The sequence below is a fragment of the Nymphaea colorata genome, unplaced genomic scaffold (genome assembly GCF_008831285.2).
Source record: "Nymphaea colorata isolate Beijing-Zhang1983 unplaced genomic scaffold, ASM883128v2 scaffold0491, whole genome shotgun sequence".
In the NCBI taxonomy this organism is placed as follows: Eukaryota; Viridiplantae; Streptophyta; class Magnoliopsida; order Nymphaeales; family Nymphaeaceae; genus Nymphaea; species Nymphaea colorata.
The window spans coordinates 62501-79857 of NW_022204997.1; the positions used below are offsets into that span (position 1 = coordinate 62501).

Here is a 17357-nt window from a genome sequence, read left to right on the forward strand (position 1 = left end):
TTATAATTGGAGCCATATAGCTCTATCCATTTATTCACTTGACCCAACTGTGAATGAATTTTGAACCGTTCTAGCTAAGAATCAAAAGGACATTTTTTACCGATCTGATATGACCAGATAAGAATGAAGTATTCTCAGAGTTATCCATTGATACGACATGCTGTTTTTCCATTCATTCCCTTTCAGGATCAGTCGTGGTCTTACAAACTCTACCGATGGTATGGACGAATCCGCTTCATCCAAATGTGTAAAAGATCATAGCCGCACTTAAAAGCCGAGTACTCTACCGTTGAGTTAGCAACCCAGATAAGGATCTAATTACGATCGAAATAAAAATCAAGAGATTTGATTACCGGAACCAGTCAAGTCAAAATTACCGGAACCAGTCAAGTCAAAACATTGAACTAACATAAGCATAAGAATAACAGCAAGTTTAGAAGAAACTATGATTCTAAAAATCTATACAATAAAGAAGAGCAGATTCACAGATAAGTATAGCTTTAGTAAATAAAAAAAAAGACTTCCTGTGTCACAGACGATCCCTCAAACCAATCCTTTGAATGAAGTAAAAAACCAAACCTATGAAACCGCAAGAATAGATCGATTTATCTACGATCGAATTCTATTGTATTCTATTCGTTCGAGAGACCATTGTCAATACAAACGAAATATTGGGAAATCAAATCAAACAAAATACAATAAATAAACTAAATATAAATAAGATAAGGCCTTGTGTTAGATTGGCACTACAAGAAATGAAAATGAAGTGAAGTAAAGAAGAAGTAGGTAAAAAAGAATATCGTATTTATTCACTATCACTATAGGCCCCAAGATTCACCTCTTGTTTCTTGAGGTGAGGGAGTCCCAAGGAAAACCATCAGATTAATGGTAATCCCATAATTTCATGGATTTCAGTTATGACATATAATATAATCCTTTTTCTATCCCTCTCATATTCATATAAATATAAAAAGACAAAGAGATTCTTTGTCATTCTTTGTCCTTACATTATCTCAAACCATATAGGAACAATAGCGAATAGGTATGAATATAGCAAGAGAGTGGCGAAGAAACAATTAAACAAAACTAGAACTAGCTACTATACCGGTCCATCTTTTGATTTCATTAATTTCATTTTGTTTGATTAACTCGAAGTTCCTTAAATACCTCTGCCTTTTTGAAATATCATGAACAGTTCCCGTGGGTTGAGCTCCTTTTCAAGGAAATATAGAATAGCAGGAACATTTAAATAAGTTTGATTCTTTATCGGGTCGTAAAAGCCTACTTTCCGAAGATCTCTTCCCTCTCTTCGGGATCTGACATCAATTGCAATGATTCGATAGGTGGCTCATTGGGATAGATCGATGGGCAATACCCCCCCCCCCTGGAAACGTATAGGAAGTTTTCTCCTCATACGGCTCGAGAAAGAATGATTAAAATTGATGGATATAAATCTATAGCAAACGGATCCTTGAAATCATCAATTAAATTATGATTGAAGTCGTCTTTTTTCCTTCTTCCTTCCTATAAAATAAAAATATCATTCGTCCTCATAACTCAAGTTGGGTAATTCTCAAAGGACTAAAAAAGAAATCCTTAAAAAATCCTTAAATAAATATTTATTGAGCGGTCTATAACCCCTTTTTTGTCTCGTCTGGAATATATTTCCATTTCTTACTTATTATGATCCAATCCACTTGATTGAGACAATCATTGAAAATGGTGTTTTCTTGTTTTGGAATCACTTATCCTTGAATCATTAGGTTTAGACATTACTTCGGTGATCTTTAATCTTCCGGAACGGCAGCAACATACCTTTTGGCTATTTCTTTACGTCGAAGAATCATACGAACGATTCAATTCCATTAATTCCCCTGTGATACACTTCTTTATCATCGAAATAGTCTCACCAATTACAGCAAACTTTTTTTTATAGAAAAGTCGGTCCAATTTGACCTTTTCTATATCGAAGATATACTTACGAAGTCGTTCCAAATTATTAATTGGCACTAACCCTAGATCCTGCCTCTGATAATCATTTATTCTCGAGCTCCATCATGTACTATTTTATTTACATTACAACCCAACATCGTGGAGTAATGGTGAAACAGAACAAAATATGTCGAGCCAAGAGCATCCTCATTGAAGATGATGGATGTAAAAATCCACAGCCGATCATGTCATTCAAGTCGCACGTTGCCTTCTACCACATCGTTTCAAACGAAGTTTACCATAACAAAAATTCCTATAATTCGGAATCGGTACGGGATTGATTCAATATGGAATTAAATCATGAATAGTCATTGATTGATCTTTTATTCTATTTTTTAATATTCTCCATGGACGCATATGTATATCTAACAAGTATCCAGTTTGCCCCCTGATTCTAGCGTATGAATCATTTATTTCACCATTTATAAGAAAGACGAATAAACAAGAAGTTAGTTAACAACCTGATCATTTGTGACAATCAGTCATGAGTGAAATGAGCCAATTCTTGCTCGAACGACTAAGCTAAACTAAAGATCTTTAATTGGATTTCCAATACCGGAAAAGAATGAGTTAGTAACTGATTAAGCCATTCCAATGAACCAGAAAGGGCCAAAGTGGTTTGATGGTAAATGATAAATTAACTAATCTCAGACTTCATCGAGTATCAAGGATTCATGAAAAATGGTTTCACATAAAAAAATCTCGTACTTTGCCATCATTGCTATTGGTGGAAAGCAGTTCTTCCGTAAAGACTCAATTTGATCTCTGAATCAATCAGCAAGTCTGTGCAATCACAACGAATAACTGTAATTACGGATATCTCTTAGACGTCAATTTGATCATTTTGATCATCATAATAACATGAAATTTAATTTTGCTTTTCCTTAAATCATCAACTGTCTAAACCAGATCAACTGTCTAAACCAGATAAATGGGACGAGAAACAAAATCTAAAACTAATTTCATTTCTTTGTTCATGAGCATCAAACATAATAAGAAATATAGTAAAAGTCAAAAAATGAATAAAAAAGACACAGTAAAGTAAATAAGATAAAGTGAACGTCCTCGATTCATTCTTGAATCTGATTGAGAATATCAGAATCAAAGCAGCATGATCTTTTGGTATCCATCGGGTTATGTTATATATACAGCTGTTACCGCGGGTAATCGTGGATATTTTAAGGCATCACAGAAATTTCTGACCGAAACCAAAGACTGTTTGTTGTTTGTTCTTACTGAAATAGAACAATAACAATACAAAAGGGTGGCATGCTTCTTTTCGGCATATTCTGCTTTTTTGCTTCCAGAGTCGTTCGATAAAGTCAAGTAAATTAAATCCGCGATTCTGCCTACCAATGGATTTACAATTCCATTATTCATCAGTTCATTAGAACCAGATGCAAATTGGGTACAATACAATGCATCTATTCCTATTGAACTTGATTGTTTGTTGATGAAATCGGGAATAGCCACAGATATTTCAATTGATACCTTCCATTGTTGATCAGCACATCACATATCTAAAAAACATTTCATCTGGATTATATTATGAATCATGCATACCCGGTCAACCAACAAAAGAATCTTCTTTCTTATAAGCTGTGTAAGCTGCGTGCTATACCAGTACCAGACACGTATAAGTGCAAAACAAAAAAGGTCCAGATCCGTTTTTTATTCCCATTTTTTCATTTGAGTCCAGTCTTAGGAACTCGAATCCCGTTGATGGAATTGGTACCACGAACTCGAACCCTCATTAGAATCCAAATAAAATGAATTCTCAATTGGGATAATTATTAAATGAGATACGATTACCATATCTGCTTTACCATTAATTCAAAGTTAGAAGATAGAAGAGGTTTCTTCACATTTCGACTCAGAATGGATCATGCAGGAATCAGAATTTCTGGATTCAAGCATAAAGTTTCTTTGACTAACCAACTCCAATATGAACGGTACGGACATAGACTGAATAATCCAATTTTGAATTAAATCAAAAAAAATATCTTTCAACGGATCTATGTCTATGCTCCCCCCACGCCTATACCAAAATCATGGATTTTTCATACGTGTGTCAGTCATTGAAAGTGAATTCCGTGTGTAGGAAACAGAATACAGAATAGAAAGGTAAAGTCTAATTCAGAAAAGAATCATTAACATTAAAAAATCATTAACATTAAAAACCAAACTAGAAAGAAAAAAACTAGAAATAAAGAATAGATTACGATTACATTGTATCCAACATGAACCTCCTAAATAGAAATTTAGATGATTAAAGAGAACAAATAATATTGTTGAGTTAAGATGGAATTAATCTGGGACGGAAGGATTCGAACCTCCGAGTAACAGGACCAAAACCCGTTGCCTTACCGCTTGGCCACGCCCCATTTATGTTCTATTCAAACACGAATATACATTAATATTGGTATCGGGTGTTCGTCAATTCCAGCCCAGTATCTATGGAAGAAAGAAGTTGTTGCTGAGATTCGACACGTGTAAATCCGGAATAAAACTAAATTCATTGATCATTACATATAATTAAATTAAGATAATTAAGATATTGTATGAAAGTATGATTCCGTATAATTCAATTTGACAATTGAAGGATCTTTGATTGGGGGAATTCAAAGAAAGAAGGACTTTTTTACCTACCCTCTTTCTTGATTTTTTCCCTTCAAGAAATAACTCAATAAAAATGATATTATTCTAAGAACAAAATATTTGTTATGCCTAATATCTTTAGTTTAATCTGTATCTGTCTTAATTCTGCCCTTCAGCCGAGTGGGTTTTTCTTCGCAAAATTGCCCGAGGCTTATGCTTTTTTGAACCCAATCGTGGATTTTATGCCGGTCATACCTGTGCTTTTTTTCTCTTAGCCTTTGTGTGGCAAGCTGCTGTAAGTTTTCGATGAGATCCTTGATACTGTTCTAGAAAGATTCATGACTTATTCAAAAAAAAAAAAAAATATTTTACCAATTTTACCAAGAAAGATGAGATAAGTAGTGCATTAAGACAAGAACCCTCGATTCAAACATTGAACATTCTTCAATAGACTCCGTGAATCCGGATCACCTCATTTCCTCATTCTGACCCTCCATCCATGGAGCGCATACGGTATTCTGAGCCCCCGCAATGCAATATCAACAAATCGCATTGTAGGTATGACGAGATTCTTTTTTTTGGTAACGAAGGAATCAGAACCTTATTTATTACAATACAAATGAATTGAATTCCTGTTAATTCCTTTCTTTTCTAAAAACCACTTCGTTTCTTGGTATCAAAAAATGAGATGGTACAAAGGTTGAGAATCTATTCCCTTTTTCTCCCCCAACAGGTCTTGGAGATTTGTAATGCTTACTCTCAAACTGTTCGTTTATACGGTGGTGATATTCTTTGTTTCGCTCTTCATCTTCGGATTCCTGTCTAATGACCCAGGACGTAATCCTGGACGCGAAGAATAAAGAATAATAGATTTTTCTTTCCTTTTTTGGTTTGGTTTCTAAATCCATCTTCTTAACTTAAAATTTTATCTATTCCATACATTTCATTTATTTAAATGAAATCATCAATCCAACCAAACCAAAGGGACTCGGGGTTTATAGAATGAGAAAGATAAATATCAAGTGAGCGTAGGAAACGGAGAGAGAGGGATTCGAACCCTCGGTACGAATAGCTCGTACAACAGATTAGCAATCTGCCGCTTTAGTCCACTCAGCCATCTCTCCAAATTGAAAAAAAAAAAATGAATAATTCATATGTGACACGACGTGTGAAGTAAAGATTCATATTTCTTTTTCTTTATTCTAGAGATATATATGAATTTTATAAGAAATCCTATTTATACAACCATTCAAAACAGGTATCTCTAAAGGAAAAAAGGAAAAAAAGATCCTCTTTGATTTTATTTCGTTCGAAAGGTTATTCTTTTGTTCTCCCGGCCTGGCTAGGCACTGGCCAGGCCATTCCCCCCTTTTCAACCTAACCTAAAATGAGAAATTGGAAAACTCAATATGTTATTGAGTTGAAGCAGCAACAAGAGCTATTTCGATTTCTATGATATGAAGGAAATTTATTATATTGTTATTTCCTTATTTTTCCTTTGATTCATCGTTGCTTTTTTTATTGGAATGGGAAAAGCGTATGTATGTTCCTCAAGTACTCAAGAGACAAGCTTTGTTTTGTTTAAATAAACTTGAGCAAAAAAAAAAATGGAACTATAAACTATAACTTAACTATATATATTATTGCACAAAACTTATTTTTCTGTTCCAACTCGCCGATTCTATCGGACCTCTGAGTAACGACTTCTACAGCAAAACAAAAAGGTTTTTTATTTATCCTCTTGCCCTATTTCATCAAGTATCCCCGGAGACAGGGCATGTCAGCACTCTAATATTCACAATATCTTGATCGCGCCTCATCTCCTTGTTCGACAAATGGGCCATTCCTATACAATAATCACAATGTAGCGGGTATAGTTTAGTGGTAAAAGTGTGATTCGTTCTATTACCAACTGAAATAGTTAAGGGTTCTTTCGGTTTGATACATTCATATTCCGATCAAAAACTTTATTTCTTATAAGGGTTTAACCCTTTCCTATCAATGCCACAATTGGGGAAGAATATAATTTTCGCGATTTGCATCCAAAACTGGGATTATGGAATTGCGAAGCATAATTTTTTGAGTTTTCCAATTAGAATTAGATAAGTATGAGTAAAAGATCCATGGATGAAGATACAAAAGTGTATTTCTAATCGTAACTAGATCTTCGATTTTTGTAAAGGGGAGATTGAAGCCAAATAGCTATTAAACGGTGACTTCGGTTTACCGGGGCCATCGGCATATATTGTTTCAGCTCGGTAGAAATAAGATTCTTTTCCTAAGGATTCATGTCAGTAGAAATAGGGAACGAAGTAACTAGAAGGGTTTTTATAATACCCTCTCTAGAGGGATCATCTAGAAAGCGAATAGCTTTGGATACATTCAGACAGAAAGCTGACATAGGTGTTATGGATCGAATTTTTCTTATTCCGATTTGCTATGACTTCCTTCTTTGATTTCCATACCTTTCCATTTCCATACTAATATCATACATCGTCAATTTTTTCGTTTAGGTTACTTTACGCCCTAAATCGGGGAATCTATCCTTTATTCCATAAAGGAGCCGAATGAAACCAAAGTTTCATGTTCGGTTTTGAATTAGAGACGTTAATAGTGATGAATCGACGTCGACTATAACCCTAGCCTTCCAAGCTAACGATGCGGGTTCGATTCCCGCTACCCGCTCGATATGAATCATAATACATCCATCATTGATTTTAATATGCGTCTTTATTCCCTAAGACGCATACAATCTGATTGTTTCTGTTTTTATCCAAACAGGGAATGGAAAGGAGGAATCAGAAAGAAGAGAATCGGGACGAGAAGCGTCCATTGTCTAATGGATAGGACAGAGGTCTTCTAAACCTTTGGTATAGGTTCAAATCCTATTGGACGCAATTTATTTACATCTATTTTGTTTGGATTGCTATTCCAAGAAACATATTTGGAATGATTCGAATCAGAGCCATTTCTTTTCTCAACAATTTATGTCGTACTAAGAGACTCTACCAAATGAAATAACCAATTTCTTTATGTTTGTTCCTGAAGTAGAAATAGTTCCATCTGCTCCTGAATAGCCTCTTTCAAAAGGGCTTCCGCTTGCTCGGTGAATACCTTGGTAGAAGATATGATTTCTTGTAACTGAGGCTTATTTGTTCTTAAATGGGTACGTAACTGAACAATAAATTTCTTTACCTGTCCAATTTCTAATTGATCAAGATATCCATTCGTTCCGGTATAAATAGTAACTATCTGTTCATCCACCGCGAGAGGGATGATTGGGATTGTTTGAGCAACTCCCGTATCGTTGACCTCTTGCCAATTGATTCTGAGTAGCTTTATCTAGATCGGAAGCGAATTGCGCAAAGGCTTCTAACTCTGCAAATTGAGCCAATTCTAATTTTAATTTGCCGGCTACTTGTTTCATGGCTTTAATTTGAGCTGCGGATCCTACTCTGGAGACGGAAATACCCACATTAATAGCTGGACGGATTCCAGCATTGAATAAATCCGCGGATAAGAAGATTTGCCCATCTGTAATGGAAATGACATTAGTGGGAATATAAGCCGAAACGTCCCCAGATTGAGTCTCAACTATTGGTAAAGCAGTCATACTTCCTTCGCCTAAACGAGAACTTAGTTTAGCGGCTCTTTCCAAAGGCGGAATGCAATAAAAACGTCTCCTGGATAAGCTTCGCGACCAGGTGGTCTTCTTAATAGAAGGGACATTTGGCGATAAGATTGTGCTTGTTTGGAGAGATCATCATAAATTATTAAGGTATGTCGTTGACGGTACATAAATATTCAGCCAGAGCGGCTCCTGTATAAGGAGCGAGGTATTGTAATGTAGCAGGCGAATCCGCTGTTTCCGCTACCACAATGGTGTATTCCATTGCTCCCCGTTCCTGGAAAGTAGTCACTACCTGAGCCACGGAAGATGCTTTTTGACCAATAGCTACATAAACGCATATTACATTTTGACCTTTTGATTGAGAATAGTATCTGTAGCTACTGCTGTTTTACCGGTCTGTCTGTCCCCAATAATTAATTCTCGCTGACCGCGTCCTATAGGGATCATCGAATCAATAGCAATAAGCCCCGTTTGAAGAGGCTCATATACGGAACGTCTCGAAATAATACCTGGAGCGGGAGACTCAATTAACCGATATTCAGAAGCTAAAATTTCACCCTCCCATCAATAGGTTTAGCTAGGGCATTTATAACACGACCCAAATAAGCCTCACTCACCGGTATCTGAGCAATTCGTCCTGTTGCTTTCACGGAACTACCCTCTTGTATCATCAAACCGTCACCCATTAATACAACGCCAACATTATTGGATTCCAAATTCAGAGCAATACCTATCGTACCCTCTTCAAACTCTACTAATTCACCTGCCATTACTTCATCAAGACCATGAATACGAGCAATGCGTCGCCCACTTGAAGTACGGTACCAGTGTTCACAATCTTTACTTCTCTATTATATTGCTCAATCCGTTCGCGGATAATATTACTAATTTCTTCGGCTCGAATGGTTACCATTAGTATCTCTTAATTCTTTCTAGGAAGCAAAAAGGAGAAAAATAATACCTATCCTATAGTAGAAGGACTAATCGGTTATTTCTTTCATGGCCCAAGTATGCCAATATTAGCACCGATGGTGCGTAAATGTAACTCGCCGTTCAAACAATTATTCAGAGTTCTAGAGCCCTTGTAAGGCTTGTTGGAAAACTCGTTGTTGGACCTGATTAATCGCTCTTTGTTGTTCGAAATGAATGCTTTCGTTTTTGTAATTTTCTAATTGTTCCAAATTCTGATAAGCGGCATTAATCAAATTTATCTTTTCTTGTTCTATCTCAGAGTATCCATTCACTCGAAACTCTTCCGCTTCCCTTTCCACTTTCTGTAAGCGAGCCCGTGCTTTTTCAAGCTGCTCAACGGCTCCTCCGCATAGTTCTTCTGAATTGCGAATAGTACTCAAATCCTCTGCTTTCGATTATCTAATAAATCACTTAATGAAAGTAGATTATCTCCCCATCAATTCCACAACTTCCACGATCTCTTCCCGAACCGAACATGAATCTTTCGATTCATTTGGCTCTCACGCTCAATTAAATTACTTATACTTATGGGGCATTCCCATATCTCTTTCTTAATGAGCCTACCCTCTCTTCTCTGTTCGTATTCCAGGATATAAAAACTGATACAAGAAACCCAGGATCTCTGGAGGGCTCTTCTGACCAGACCAAAAAACTTGTAATTGTCAGCAAAGTCGTTTCTTTTATTCTTCACATCCAAAAGAATTCTTTCTCATTTTATACACATAGGTCGTCGATTCAGCATTAGATAAAAAGGAAGGGGCGAGGTACCCGTTTTTCCAGTCAATGGTTCAAATCATTTTATTGATATGAGTGTTCTATATCAAATAAATTCCCAACAAAATGATTTATGCATTTTGAAACCATCTTATCTTGTACTAACGCAGTGGTAGAAAGAGTACCGTGTTGTGCTTAGACTTCAAACAGTTCAGCTTTAACCATGTTAACTAAATGGTCTCACATTATTGGTTAATAGAGAATCCAATTTACCAACGAGTCACGAATGCTATGGTTCTTACATAGGACTTATTGATTTATTCAGAAGTAATTCGTTGAGATCGTGCACCTTTCTCTATTATTAGATTACAATAGCAAAATATAAAGTGCAGCTGGTTGGTTCAGCCTATTCTTGAAATACACAACTCGCACACACTCCCTTTCCAAAAAAGATCAATACACCAAGCACTACACTTAGATTTATTAGATTTGTTGCTAAATATCGTATTAAACCCGAAACTCCCGGCGGATGGCCAGTGACCCAAAAAAACGAAAGAATCGGTTAGATTTTTCATATGCTCTCCTCTTATCTTATGGATAGGAATAGGACTAACAAATAAAAAAAGATTTCCTTTTTTGTATCACTTCACTCCTTATTTAGATCCCCGATAAGACACTTATGAAGTCCCAAGTCTCGTGTCAATTGCGACATACCCTCCTAAAATAAATAAAAAAGGGAAAATGCTCATTCATTGGACTAAGGGCGGGAAAGAAGAAAGCGAGCGGAAGCGGATCCACTAATTCCTCAAATCAGTACTTCCCGGAGTATTGGATCAAGGAAGAGTGATTGTAGGAGTGAAGTGTTGAGTTGATATAATTTGAAGAAGCGAAGTGGCAGGGCCAAGCAGAAAAGAAGTACGTATTTTTCACATTTTCACGTTTCTAGGATTACACAAAGGGATTAGCAAATAAAAGTGCTAATGCCACGACCAGCCCGTAAATTGTTAAAGCTTCCATAAAAGCCAGACTAAGCAATAAAGTACCTCGTATTTACCCTCTGCTTCTGGTTGTCTAGCAATACCTTCTACGGCTTGGCCCGCAGCAGTACCTTGACCGACTCCGGGTCCAATAGAAGCAAGTCCTACGGCCAATCCAGCAGCAATAACGGAAGCAGCAGAAATTAGGGGATTCATGGTAAGCTCCTCACAACAAAAAATGAAGAAATGGTTAATGATATAATCAAATAAACCAATGATTCTTATATATAATTAATGTTATTATTAATGTTATTATTTATATTATATATTAATTAGTTACATTACTTATTATTTCATATTCCATCACTAAGATCCATACAACTAAACTAAGAACTCCGAACCCAATTTGAGTTAAGAAGTGATGTGATGATATTTGATATTACTGAATCATCAGAACTACTTCAATATCTCGTTTTTATTCACTATCCAAGTCTTTGAAAATCCATATTAGTTCTTCTATTTCTTTGTTCCGAACCCACTCTTTCAATTCCTCCCTCCTTCATCTTCTCTATATGCATTCATAGGCTTAACTTCATATTCAATCCACATATACAATAAAGTCACAGACGAAAAGGGAAGAGCTTATATATCGTAATCCATATAAATAAAGTGGAATCTATATCTATTAAAGTGGAATCTATATCTATATAATAGAAAGTTGATGGGGAATGAAATAATATAGATGGGTAGTCCATATATATGAATATCTACTATCACATATACATGTTTTCTTCCATAATGTAAACCATCGCCATCTTATTTCTATTGAATCGGATCGGACCTGGAATCATCCTTCTAAGCATACACGGAGTTCACATATAATATGTAATGTAGCTCGGCCCACCTAACCTACTGAATTTTTCATCTGATTCGTGAACTCTTCTTGTCTTTGTCATTATCTCACATGGATACAAACGAAGAGATTCATCAAAGCGAATCATCCCATATCAAGATTTGATTGATTGATCCAACTCCTCTTAATTCCAATTTTGGTCAATTGTTGAATAGAATGGAATGAAATAGCAACGGTTCCGCAGAACATAGTTCTTGTTGTTTCGTCGCGCGTCCCAAACGGATAACAATTATTTATTATCCAAATTATGAATCTTCGTAATTGACTGGGCAAATAAAGGCGATGTATGACATGAATAGGAAAAAGGGGATCTTAGGAAAAATTGGGAATCTCCCCTTTTTTTACAATTCCGTAGTGTAATACGTAATATAATAAATATTAATATCGTACATATATATCTGTTCCTACTCTATATCATACATATCATAAATATAGATTGATATATCAATCATTTCCTCAAGCGGGTATCTTGAGCTACCCATGAATTATTTATTGGAATAAGATTCATGGGCTTAATTTTGAATTGATTGAAATGAAAAAGAAAAAGCGACTGTTTGAACTTTGAAATTCAAACAAAGCATTATTTCTTATTTCTTATTTGTACTCAATGATGACTTCCATGGATTCACCTATATAAGCCGCGGCTAAGGTTGCAAAATGAGAGCTTGAATACCGCTTGTGAATAATCCGAGGAACATCACAGGTATAGGAATCACTAAAGGTACTAAAGAAACAAGAACAACAACTACTAATTCATCGGCCAATATATTCCCGAAAAGTCGAAAACTAAGTGATAAAGGTTTTGTGAAATCTTCTAAGACATTAATTGGTAAAAGTATTGGAGTTGGTTGAATATATTTACCGAAATAACCCAATCCCTTTTAGTAAGGCCTGCATAGAAATATGCCACTGACGTGGGTAAAGCTAAAGCAACAGTAGTATTTATATCATTCGTGGGTGCAGCTAACTCCCCATGAGGTAACTGTATGATTCTCCAAGGTAAAAGAGCACCTGACCAGTTAGAAACAAAAATAAATAGGAACAGAGTTCCAATAAAAGGAACCCAAGGACCATATTCTTCTTCTCCAATTTGAGTTTGCTCACGTCTCGAATGAATTCAAGAACATATTCGAAAAATTCTGACCGTCGGTCGGGATAGTTTGTGGATTCCGAACGGCTATAGCGGCTGAACCTAATAAGATAGCAATTACGACCCAGGAAGTTATAAGTACTTGGGCATGCACTTGGAAACCCCCTATTTGCCAATAGAATGTTGGCCTACTTCCACGCCGGATATCTCGTATAACCCTTTAGTGCGTTGATGGAACATGGTAGAACATTCATATTACCCTCTGACAGAATGGAACTTAAGAAGGAATTATTTTGATTCAACCATTTATACTAATTTAACTTAACCATATATTTCAGATATTAATTAATGAATTAATCACGTAATATATCCCGGCAATGAAAATCTCCTTTTTCACATTCAGGAATAGTAAGAATAACCGATTCAATGAATCTCTGGGTTTCCCGAAGCGAAGTAATTGACTTATCTTATTATTAATCAACGACTTCTTATATAGCTAGAACGTCCCTGACAAATTGCGGATACTAATTTGTTAAGAATCAATCGGATGGAAGCTATAGCGTCATCGTTGGCTGGAATCGGAATATCTGCGAGATCTGGATCACAATTTGTATCGATTAAACAAATAGTTGGAATACCCAAGTGACGCATCTCGAAGGGCCGTATATTCTTCTTGCTGATCAATGATGATTACAATATCGGGTAACCCCGTCATATATTTGATACGCCAGATATGTTTGAAAGTGAGATAATTGTCTCTTCAATATTGCTGCATCCCGTTTCGGGAGACGACTGAGTTGCCCCATCTCGGCTCTCACTCTCAAGTCCCTGAACTTCTGAAGCCTCGTTTCCGTAGTGGACCAATTCGTTGACATACCACCGAGCCATTTTTTATTGACATAATGACACCGAGCCCTTATTGCAGCTGATGCTACGAATCAGCTGCCTTATCTTTCGTACCAACTATTAGGAAGTGTTTCCTCTACTTGCTGCGTCAAAACTAAATCACAGGCTTCTGATAAAAACGAGCAGTTCTCGTAAGATTTGTAATATGAATACCTTTACGCTTTGCAGAGATGTAAGGTGCCATTCTAGGATTCCATTTCCTAGTACCATGACCAAAATGAACCCCGCTTCCATCATCTCTTCCAAATGGATGTTCCAATATCTTCTTGTCATTTATCCCACACTTCCTCTAAAAAAAGAGACGAGGTACCCTGAAATAAATAATTGTTCCAATGGAACCTTCTACCGCGGGTTAACCGTGATACACGGTCCAAGCTTCATTATGAATTCCTTTACCCTTGGTTTCGATATTCTCTTTATTAACAAATGACCATTATATTAGCTTAGCTAATAATGAATCCGCTCTTATGAACGATTGGATTAGATCCCATAGCATAGAATGGTTGTTCTGATGTATTATGGAAACTCTTTGGCTTTGGGATGCAAGAACAAATAATTCTCTGTGGTGGAACAGAATATCTCTCATTTCCCCCCGAAAAAATTCTTCTTTTGTATTTCCAAAGGAATGTTGTTGTATTCCTTGAACGGTGAACGAATCGTTTGAATCCGGTACAACGGGTATCATCCCCCCAGAACAACATTCTCTTTCAGACCTTTCAACCAATCAATACGACCCGGAGAGCGGCTTTTGCTAAAACTCGAGCGGTTTCCTGAAAACTAGCTTCTGATATGAAACTTTGAGTATTCAGAGATGCTCTCGTTATTCCCAATAAGACGGCTCGGTAACAAATAGCCTCTTCCAAAGCACGACCTGCTCGTTCTGCTCGCAACAATCCGATTAGTTCCCGGGTGAAAAAAATTAGACATTCCATCTTCTGAAACCAACACTTTTGATGTTATTTGTCGTACAATAATCTCTATATGCTTATTATGAATCGTACCCCCTGGGATCGATAAACCTTTTGGATCTTATTAACCAAAGAAATACGACTTTGCGCTATGGTGAGTTCAGCACCAATCAGGAATCCCCAAGGAATTCAAGAATTCCTGTTATATGTTCGTTCCAACCTTCAACCTTTTTTCTAGGTTCATCGATATTGAATCAATCGAACGAACTTCTAACACTTGTTCAACCTTTGGAAGGCCGTGAGTTATATCACCAGATCTCGATTTTTCATATATAAATGTAACTAATGTATCTCCTTCGTAAAAGATTTCTCCATAATCACCATGAACGGTTGCTCCTCGGGTCGCCAAATAGGGTTTAGCTGATCTTATTATGAAAGAGTCAAGATAACCATTATAACTTGACCAGATTTATGCGTGTTCCGTGTTTGGATAGACATACATTTTCACAAATAAACTGTCCGAGGCTCATTATTCTGGTTGTGGATGTCTCCTCACAATAATCGTGAGGAGAAAGCACGAACCGAATAGATTAAAAATGATGTCACTGCATGGATTTGCATTAGAGATTCTCCGTTTTCGTCCACTAAATATACTTAAGTAGTTGGAAAGTCTGTTTTGGATTATTATTATCCAGTATTAATATTTATTTAACAAGATCTCATTATGAGTTATTGAATGATAAGATGGGGAAAAATTATGAATTTAGGTACAGTACCTAAGGGACCAACAAATTAAGAATTGGAATCGGGGTATCCTCTTTTTCTTTAATTGATTCTTTGGTCACATTGTGATATTTCGAAACATTGATGCGAGAACAATTAGATGATGAAAAACTATAAGAGATTGGCCTTCTTTATTCTATTAAGAAATGTACGAACGGTTCCTTGATGTTGACTAAGTGATTGAATTTTAACCTTGGAAGAAAAAAGATTGGTATTGGCGCAATATGACCCAGTATCAGGAATCACTGAACCTGGTCTATCATTCCTCTTTCCGGTATACAAAATAGGAGACTTCACCAATTCAATTCTTATGAAATATCGAATCAGATCATTGCCCTACTTCAGCAGAAGAAGCCTGAACCTTTTCTATAGAACCTTTCTGTCTTGGTCCAAATTCAATACTAAACAAGTACGAACCAATTGAATACTTGTATGGGAAATTCCTCGAATTGGTTTGCCATCCCCATAAAGGATATAATTGACAACTTGGAGTCGCAAATTATCCTTTTCCTGTAACATATCCCCAGGGAAAAGCGTTACTAGATTTATCCCATCAGCTATTTCATATGTCACTACGGGTCGTACTGAAACAAAATATTTTTTCTTGATAGTGTGATCCGTTGGACATAGACCCAATTTTTCCCTTCCCAATTTTTCCCCTTTGATCCCTTATCCATTTTTTTTCTTGCTCCTGGTGGTATCAAGATCCCAATGTGTCGGGATATCTTATCTGTTTCTCCAGGAAAATGGATACCTCCAGAAAAGATTTTCAGTTCAATCTTTTTTTTTTTTTTTTTTCTATTCGGACCAATCCACCTATTTGGCTTCTTGTATTAAACGTAATTCGTGTATCTACTCCAATGATACTATTGTTCCGTACCATTATGGATGAAGACCCGGGCAAGATATGGACTTCTTCGGGATGACCAAAAAATCGATCTACTTTCATTTGTATTTCGGTCTAGATTCTTTTGGTCTTCGATACCAATCAGACCTCTTTTTTGACGATTGAATCGACCTCTATGATGCCATATTTGGTAATTCCCGAACTGCTTCTTCTGTATCGTGGATCGTCGAAATAAGCAAGAATACTATTTCTACGTAAAATACCATTTGCGGGTATTTCAACCGTGATACTAGTACTAGAATGAGCGTTAATTCCTTCTCCCGTTCCGGATCATATTGAATGGTATGATGAATCTATTCTTCGCCTCTTCGCCAATAAATAAGAATTCTCTTGGAGAATGGCGGGATATATGAAATCCCCATCACCTTTGGATATGACTCGCTCAGATCCTGCTGCATAATCAGAAATCCTTCGCCCTTTTCTCGCCAGGGGATCCGAGCCAAACAATTTGTGTCTCACTCGATTATTATTCACCGAGAAGTCAGAAATGGATCTCTCTTGGACAGAAAGAGATTGAACATTCATTTGATCTTGATCCTTGTGGAGTGAAAAAGGCACTAGACTGGATTTGCACGGACCCCCCGATAAGATCCATAAATGACTTGTTTTGGGTAAGAAATGAACATTACCGTGTGTATATTCAGGTGCATGGTACACACCGGTACTCCAATGCATTTCTCCCTCTGAGTCAGAATAAATATGTTTTCGAACCCTCTCTTTAAAATGGAAAGTGGATGTTCCAGCACGAATCTCAGCAATCACTTGTTCTGATTCCACATATTGATCATTTTGAACCAAAAGAAAACTTTTTGGTGGAATATTCACACTATGTATAATATCCTGACTCTCAATAGTCACATATAGGTCTACATAGCAGAGAAAGGCAGGATGTCCATGACGTGTGCGTGTGGGATGAACCAAATCCTCATTGAATTTGATTTTTCCATTAGAAGGAGCTCGTACATG

General features: G+C 36.5%; 2 non-coding genes and 4 pseudogenes across 2 annotated transcripts; 1 reads left to right on the top strand and 5 right to left on the bottom strand.

Annotated features, from left to right (window-relative positions):
- Positions 1-5626: 5626 nt before the first annotated feature.
- On the bottom strand, positions 5627-5714 carry TRNAS-GCU (transfer RNA serine (anticodon GCU)). The gene has a single exon. It is a non-coding gene; the product is annotated as a tRNA-Ser (tRNA).
- Positions 5715-7228: 1514 nt separating this feature from the next.
- On the bottom strand, positions 7229-9151 carry LOC126409515 (ATP synthase subunit alpha, chloroplastic-like; annotated as a pseudogene).
- Positions 7416-7487, top strand: TRNAR-UCU (transfer RNA arginine (anticodon UCU)). Its single transcript has one exon. It is a non-coding gene; the product is annotated as a tRNA-Arg (tRNA).
- A 3240-nt stretch (positions 9152-12391) lies between the features above and the next one.
- On the bottom strand, positions 12392-13141 carry LOC126409525 (ATP synthase subunit a, chloroplastic-like; annotated as a pseudogene).
- Positions 13142-14226: 1085 nt separating this feature from the next.
- On the bottom strand, positions 14227-16433 carry LOC126409526 (DNA-directed RNA polymerase subunit beta''-like; annotated as a pseudogene).
- A 39-nt stretch (positions 16434-16472) lies between these two features.
- LOC126409527 (DNA-directed RNA polymerase subunit beta''-like) lies at positions 16473-17351 on the bottom strand (annotated as a pseudogene).
- Positions 17352-17357: the final 6 nt, after the last annotated feature.